Genomic DNA, 8,731 nt, shown 5'->3' with positions numbered 1-8,731 from the left:
AAACATCACTTGTTCATATTTTGATCCAACCAATTTAGTTGGGTGAGGACAACAACTTGAATCCATGAATGGTTTCCCTTCATTTGCAACTACTATCTGATTGGTGCTGAAGTTATAATTATTACCATCAGAAGTAGTTCCATAGTTACAACTTGAACGAATATGTAGATGATCATCCATGACCTGGTTGTTGAGGGCATCCACAGACACACTTTCAGAATGAAGGACATGTGAGTCCACCACTTGCCTTTCAAACCTTGAAGTTGACTACACATTTGAAATTGGGTTCCAGCCAATAACCATTTTATCTTCAGAAGTGCATCCCTAATCAACTGATATATCAGAATTTGTTACACTTCTAGTGGCCCAACCATTGACAAAAGAACTACTGCCACTAGATTGACTTCCTATGTTTATGAAACTACATCTTGGGCTGCTCCCTACAACTTGATAATCAGGTAAACTTGGAGCATCCATGAGATTCGGTCACTCACCAGGATAAATATGTGATTCAATATCCACATTATGTTGGTCAGACATATTTTCCAAATAAAAAATTTCTGATATAGGGTGAAAGGTGCTCCTTTGGGCTTGCATTATAGCTTCAATCAGTCTCCCAAGTTTATAAGTTAAGCAACAGAAATGTGCTATTGCGAGTCACATATTTGATAGAAATTACAGTTGAGAATGTATCAACCGCACCAATTATATGAAAAAGACATCACTCTTTAGGGCAGGATTGATGGATCATAAAAATACATTAACTTTCTTCCAATAGACCTTCCTAAATAATGTCAACGAGTCAATATTAGTCAATGCCATTTCTAAATGTTAAACTTTAAAAATATCATAATTCTCTTTGAAATGAAAAAATCTTAAACTTCACATATGCACTACAAGATATGTTCAAAAGAATAACTCCAAACTCTAAAAAGAGAATATAGGATTTTCTAATATATTTAGTCTCAAAACACACTGCATGATAAAATATGAGGTTGCTAGTATTGTGGAGATGTAATAGTAAAACTAGTTATTCTTGGATCCTTAAGCCTAAATCAAGTATGCAGTTTCTGATTATCACTTCCCACTACTTTTGGACATATTTACAACTATATCAATGCCAGTGAGTTGTTTCAATATTCTTACACAATACGAACTAGAAATCTACTAGAGGACAGGTTACTGTTGTTTCCAAGAGAAGGACCTATGAGCAAGGTTCATTTACATGTCTACTAGACTGGTAAATCTATTCAAAGGACCTGTATTGACATATGAAGTGCTAGTAAAAACTGTACAAACAAGAACAATATAAAGAAGGGACATTATTATAAACTAACTACACAAATGACATGACCAATGCACAACATTGAAGAAATTAACATATCATACGTGCATATGTAGAAAAATGCTAATACAAGTATTAACTTTTATTGAGGTCACATGGTTGCATAGAGACGAGGATTAACATCACAACTGTACTCGTTGTTGCAATGATTAGAGATTCCAATGCAAATAGTTCAGAGACTTCAACCCACATCAAGATTTCAAGAAAAACATCCCATGTCTTCTTGGACATAAACCAGTAACAATATTGCATGAATTGCAAATGCATGTTTTGCAACTCAAAAAATATTGTTGAACTAGAATTATCCATGCTGACATTTAATAAATGAAAAGGGATCATACGATTTGACAAATCCTACATATAAGGAGGTGTCAAGGTATCTGGAAGTCCTCTTCTTTGGAGTCAGTACTTAGGTGGTTGCTCATTCATAACAACCCAACAGTAAAGGGTCAACTTCATCCTACTACACTAATAGATCGATATTGCATGCCTTGTCAACAGAAAAATGTTAAGCATGTAACATGAGATTTCAAACTTGGCCTTACATTTTTGGCTCATGTTCTTCTGTTTCTCCCCTTCACCGAAAATAGGTTTGTTCAGGGATCAAATGGATGATCCAACAAGAGGCTATCCTATGTGGGTTGTGATCAGATTGACAGAAATCTCTTTCTTGTGGAGATAAAATTTTCAGGAAACTTTTCGTGAGAGCAATATTCAGATCAACTTGGGAGAAGTTTTAGCATTTCCATCAGATCTGACAATCCATATTTAAGCTAGGACTGCCATATTTAGATATGATATAGATTCTCTTTAAGTTGGAACCAAAGTAGACATGCTATCCTTGTTTATGGTGAAAGGGGGATCTTGTGTGACTACTCTCTGGCTCCTGAATGTGAAAATATTGGTTTATATGAAACATAAGGTATCTGATGCACTTTTCCAAAAACATGCCGCCAATTCCAAACACTCAGCACATATTAACAAGCATGGGATTATTCCTCGGGTAAAACCATGTGATACAAATAGAACATGCATAAATATATTCCCAAGCATTTGAAGCAAAACATGTTGACTACACCCAGATGACCATCCAAAATACTTATAAAATTGGTAACCATCATTTAGGACAAATCCCTTTGTTGTTTCTTTCATCCTGTTACATCCAAAAGAAAATCACCTTAAGCAAAGAATGATGAAAGTCCTTCGCAAAGTATCTAAATCTACAACTAAACATTTAAAAGTATCATATATGTATCCAACATAACCTTTTAAAACCAGGTTTTTACAACAGAAGAAGTGAATGAGAAATATAAGTCCAATCCACCCTTATATAAAACCTTACAATAAGCAAAACCCATAAAATCATAGAAAATTTCAAGCAATGCTAGATAGAAAACAAACAAAAAATCATATTAGAGGAGCTATGCAACAGGTTTTAGAAACAGGCACTCAATCACAAAGATATCATTAGAGCAATGGTTGACAAAGGTAGAAAAAATGAAGGAGGGTACTTTAGTGTCTTGTGGACATCAAGCCTTTGATAAATTCTTAAGAAATGACAATATGACTTTGAATGGATGTACATTTTAGGAACCTGACTTGAGTATGAAGAAAAAACAATATACCATAGTGTACTATAGAAAAATCCTCAAGCGTCTAATTATCACAATTTCTATCTGCTCTCTCATTCATCCCTGAAAAGCCAAAATCAGTGATTATTACATGTATGTTTGTTAATTTGCATGGTAATTCACACCATTATTATTCATCCAAGATAAAGACATAAGGATTTGAGGTTAATATCTAAAAAGGATTTTTTTGTTTGTTTTAGTGTGCTTTAAACAAATCTTCAAGTACAAAAATAACAAACCACAGTACATCCCTCGCACAAACACAATAGTGTTAAGCCTTCATGAAAAATGACAGAAGAAAAATATAATGAATTCCATTAAATTCCAATATGCTTTAATACTAGAATTTCTTCCTATTCTGGCTTGCTCTGAATATGTGTGTACATGTGCACTACTAGAGACAAAAATTTAAAACAGAAAAGTAGTTCATTTCAGAATGACAAATTTTGCATCCTACATTACCTCACCAACGCTTGAGCATAAAAAATATTTATGTAAATTTATATCCATGTTGTATTCAATGAACACATTCCTTGGTGTTTTATTTGCATGCAGTCATGTAGGTCTAGTTGATGAAGGCTATAAATATTTTAACTGCATGAGAGAAAGTTATTAGATCACACCTGTGATGGAGCACTATATATGTATGGTTGAACTTCTTGGCCGAGTTGGGTGCTTGTATGAAGCACAAGACTTTATCAATAAAATGTCAATAAAACCTAATGCAATTGTATGGAGTTGTTTGCTTGGTGCATGTAAAATACATAATAATATGAAGCTAGCACAATGTGTGGCAGAATGCCTTTTTTGAGCTGGACCCTAGCAATCTGGCCCCTTATGTGTTTCTCTCAAATATTTATGTTGCTGCCAGGAGGTGGATTAACATTGAAAGAGTACAAAAAAGGATGAAATATAGAGGAATAAAAAAGACCCCTCGGGGAGTTGGATTGAGATCAATAGACAAATACTTGTTTTCCTTGCAGTGGACAAATCACATCCACAAACAAAGGAAATCTATTCAATGCTATCTTGGGAGATGAAGGTGGTTGGGTATGTTCCTGGCAGGAGGTTTGTACTAAATGCTATGAAGGAGGAGAAGGAGCATATCAGATACACTGGTACCCCTTACCCATATCAATACTATGGGTGAAAATCACAACCTCATTTAAATCATCAGGTTGGTAAGGAACTAAGGTGATCTCTGCACATCCATACATGAATGCCTGGCCTATATATTTTTTTACATAGGAAAATGAAGAAAATCCTTCATCATCCTTTGCTTTCACACTCCATCAAGTATCCATGATCCATTTCTGACTTGGCTCTACCCAACTAGCCACTACATCTTCCAGACCAGATTTATTTTTATGTTAACTATACTTGATTAATTTATATGTAATCCATTGCTACTCTTCCCTATGCTCATACTCTTCTCCAGAGTAAATTCCAACCTTAACAAAGGATGGAAGGTAAAACATCTTATGCTTCTTCTACAAAGTGCAAAGTTGGAAATATACTAGACATGGGTCTTCTATATACATTGATCCAGCAAGTGTTTACAACTTTCTCCCTGAGTGGCTTCAATAATCATACCTAAAGACACTCTCAACATCACTCTCAGAACTTCTAAATTCCTTCCTTAAAACATGACTCTCTTCAACATTGTCTTGTCCATTAGGTGATTGTTCAGTCATGGGATTTCTGGGTTCTACTTCATTTGACATCAAGACTGATTGTTGTGATGTCATCTTTGATGTCAAAGCAAGCCATAACTTCAGGTAATTCTTCCCAACACCTTGATTATATGATTTTGCAACTTTTTGTCATTACACCCATAGGCCAACCTCTCTGACATTCAAGTTCAATGATGCAAAAATTTGTCTATTAATCCTCAAAAATATATCCATATTATCTTTAGTAGAAGGCATCGTAGAAGAATGACTGAGATTATCACAACTTCCATAAATTTGGCAGGGTCACCTGCACCTTTCTTTATTTTCTTCACCTTAAGAATGAATGTACGACCTTGTATAGAAACAACTTGCAAATTCAATGAAGCCTTCCTACTCAGATTCATATGAAAGTGTTAAACATCTGCAATTTTGTTGAACTGTACACCCCAATTCACTTCAACACCTATAGACTTACACTCTTGATCAATTTGAACCTAACAATGGTCGATCCCTCTATTGAAAGTCCATAACATATTTCCCATCTTGAAACCAAATACTTTGTAGATCTTCCTTTAAAATCCTCTGCAACTAGTTGCAATCGTGAATACTCCGACAATTCACTAGTAGTTCAATAATTAGAAGGTCATCTAAAAATTGATCTAGATCAATGGGTCAAATATGATATTAACCATTGGGCTTCACTCCCTTTATACATTCAAGCCATCAATAAATTTCTAGGCCAATATTCACTAATTGGAAATTCAAAGGGCATTAAAATATCTAGAATTGTTGTAAACCAAGAATTGTTAACAACATCTTTCTCCAAGCTAGACTTCAATTTATTAACTGCTTGAAAAGCTTGTCCATATTCCATTTGATCAAGATGTAATAAGGAAAAATCCTACAAAAAATTCCTTGCTAGGGAGAAATTGTCTTAAAGCAGCATTCACACCACTTTTCTCATCAAATGAAGACATCTTGAAACCACTTTTGACATTAATAGTCTCTGCCATACAAACCTTTGACACAAATGACAACCCTGCCAAAATTATGTTGGACATGTGGCCTCATAAAATTGAAGTATTAACTGGTGGATGATTTTATTTTCTAAGGGGATGATTGATTCAATGTTTTTCAATGTATAGCTTGATAATAGCTTGAACCATTGATCCTTAACACCCTAATTTTTCCTCTTGTGGAATCATTGGCCAACTTGTTGGATTCCACATTTTGTTCTCTTAGGACTTGAAGGAATTTGATTTTGTGAAATCAAGCCACCTCTTACTCTATTTTTAAAAGGATCAAGGTAAACTTACAATTGTTTGACTTGGTAATTCTATGAATAGATTTAATAACAAATAAAGACTCTTCAACCATAATAACAAAAAAAAAATTGATGAGCTAGAGCCAATTTCAAACCTTGGAGAAAATTGTAGGCCTTTGCTTGATTATTAATGAAAACTCTAATACTCAAAGAATATTGCAATTCCTTTTGTCCTTCATGAAGGATTCCCCCTGCACTTTCCATCCCCAGATTTCCTTTTGAGGCAGAGTCCAAGAACAAGAAATAAAACTATTGAGATGATTTCCAAAGTTGAAATTCATGTTCTAATAGTTAAATTTGCCAATTTGATATAGGAATTTTCCTGCCTTTTGAGGCTTGGAATTTTGATGTAGGAATATGAAATTGTAGAAACAAAAGCTTTTATTCTTGATTTAAAACCTAAGGTTTTGAAGATCCTCTAATCCTCGATAAGGGGTGATGAGATATGAGGAATCTTGCCTTGATTGTTGTTCAACTTGGATTAACTTGCTCTTGCTTGAAGACCACTTTTTTATGCACAAGACAGATCTTCCAACTCATATATTTGGGTAGTGTAACCCATAATATTTAAATATACTCCTTTCTTCCATGTTTCCCTTATAGCTAGGAATCCAATGAGTGAATGTCTCATTCCATGATGAAAACATTCTCATTAGGTGTTGGAGATATTGGAATGTTGTTTTCCACACTTGTCAGGTGAAAATGCATTCAAAAAACAAGTGTTGAATCATTTCAACATCTTATAAACACTATGCACATTGGGAGGGTCAATGGATTCCACATTTAACTAATTTTTCAACAATTAAAACCTTCACTTGCACCAACAATCAACAAAAGAAGTTAACTTTGGGAAGACACTTAGGGTTCCATATTGAACTTCATATGGTAGACTTCTATAATTGAAAGGAAGAATCTAGATGGTGATGATATCCATGTTTGGCACTGTATTCATTAGATCATTAGTATTGTAGAAGGAGGAGTCCTTAGGGGTGCGGTCTTGAAGAGAGTCTAAGAGGGATATTAACAACAGTTGTATATGAATTAGAGGGTCCCTAAGATCCCAACCTAGCCAATGTCTAAGAGACCATTTGGAAATGTTGTATAAAATCTACGAATTTTGAGCATCCATACATTATTTTAGAGGTAAAAGAACCAAATTCTTTCCTAGAGGTGATTTCCCCATTATGGTGTCCAACCATATGGAGATGGATTTCCCATTACATAAGATCCGTATGAGCTTGGAATGGATGATCATAGTTTCTATTTTGATGGGATTCCAAATTGTGGATGCTTTCTTTATACTTAAAGGCCTTTTGAAACATCTAAACCTTTCTCCAAAAAAGTATTTTTTGCATAAAACATTTTTCCACCAGTGCACTTATCTTGTAATTAGATTCCATATGAATTTTGACCCCATGAACACATTCATAATTTGTGGATATTTTACCCCTAAACTTCCATATACCTTGGTAGCCTTGACAAATTTCCAATTAATTAAATGGAAATTTTTAATGTCTTCTCTCCTTGCGAAATAAACTCCCTAATTTCTTGAGCCATTTAAAGAGAGATACCCATTCGTGCATGAATTTCTAAGCATTGAAATATGGGGAGGGTTGAAAGTGGAAATTTGATTAATATTATTATTCTAGCTAGGATTAGCCATTGTGACCACCAATGACGAAGTTTATATTTTATTTTCCCTTTCACACTCTACCAAACTTGGGATGAAGGGTTTGATAATCCAATTTCCATCCCCAAGTACTTGAAAGAAAACTAGGTTTCTTGATGAGGAATCAGTAAAATCCTTGATATAGCTTGGAGCTTTGGCTATTGTTCCAACCAAATATTTGGCTCTTATTATAATTTATTTATCCTTGGGGCCTTTGACAAAAACATCCAATGCTTTTTTGAACTTGGCTATAATGATTGTGGATGCCTCTCCAATAAGAAGAGCATCATCCGAAAATTGAGTGGTTGATGTTTTTCACTCCCCTAATGATCCTTATGCCTAAAAAGTTTCCATTACTTCTTTATGTACTTAATTTCCTGCTAAGAGATCCAACCATTATGATGTAGAGGAGAGGGGCAAGGGGGCAGCCTTAGTGCAACCCTCTACTTCCTTTGAAGAAATTTGATGGGTTTCCATTAACATGAAGGATAATCTAGGGATTTCATATGCATATGGAGATCCATTGAATAAAGGAGGAATAAAATGAAAACCTATGCATGACATTAAAGAGAAAATAATGTCTCACTCTATTAAAACCATTAGCTATATCTAACATATCTAACTTTACAATCATACATTGTTCATTGTTTTCATGACTAAAGTGGATGGTTTTTTCGACTAAAATCATTAGTCCACAATATGACTTTTCTACATAAAACCACTTTGATTTTCCAAAATTACCTTGGAGAGGGTACTTTTCAATCCATTTTCAATTACCTTGGTTAAAAAATTTCATGAGCCATTACATAAGGAAATAGGGAATACTTTCCTTTGCAACAAAGGTGAGAAAGCTTAAGTTCATGTTGCAACCGACTCTGCAAGTTTTTTGATGCATTGAATCATTCTCTTGAGGTTGGTTTTGATTGTGTTCCAACAAACTCTAAAGAAATGGATTGAAAATCCATCCAAGTTTGGTTTTAAACTCTCAAGTGCTAAATTGATTTTCTCCTTTCTAATTTCCTTTATTATATCTTTTTTTTTTCTCTTGAGAGATCAAGCTTGGGATATTTTCAAGCATCGCTGTCATTA

The sequence above is a fragment of the Pinus tabuliformis genome, chromosome 8 (genome assembly GCF_031772625.1).
Source record: "Pinus tabuliformis cultivar Carrire ecotype Pingquan chromosome 8, CPIR1, whole genome shotgun sequence".
In the NCBI taxonomy this organism is placed as follows: domain Eukaryota; kingdom Viridiplantae; phylum Streptophyta; class Pinopsida; order Pinales; family Pinaceae; genus Pinus; species Pinus tabuliformis.
Note: the sequence above shows the minus strand (reverse complement) of the source record.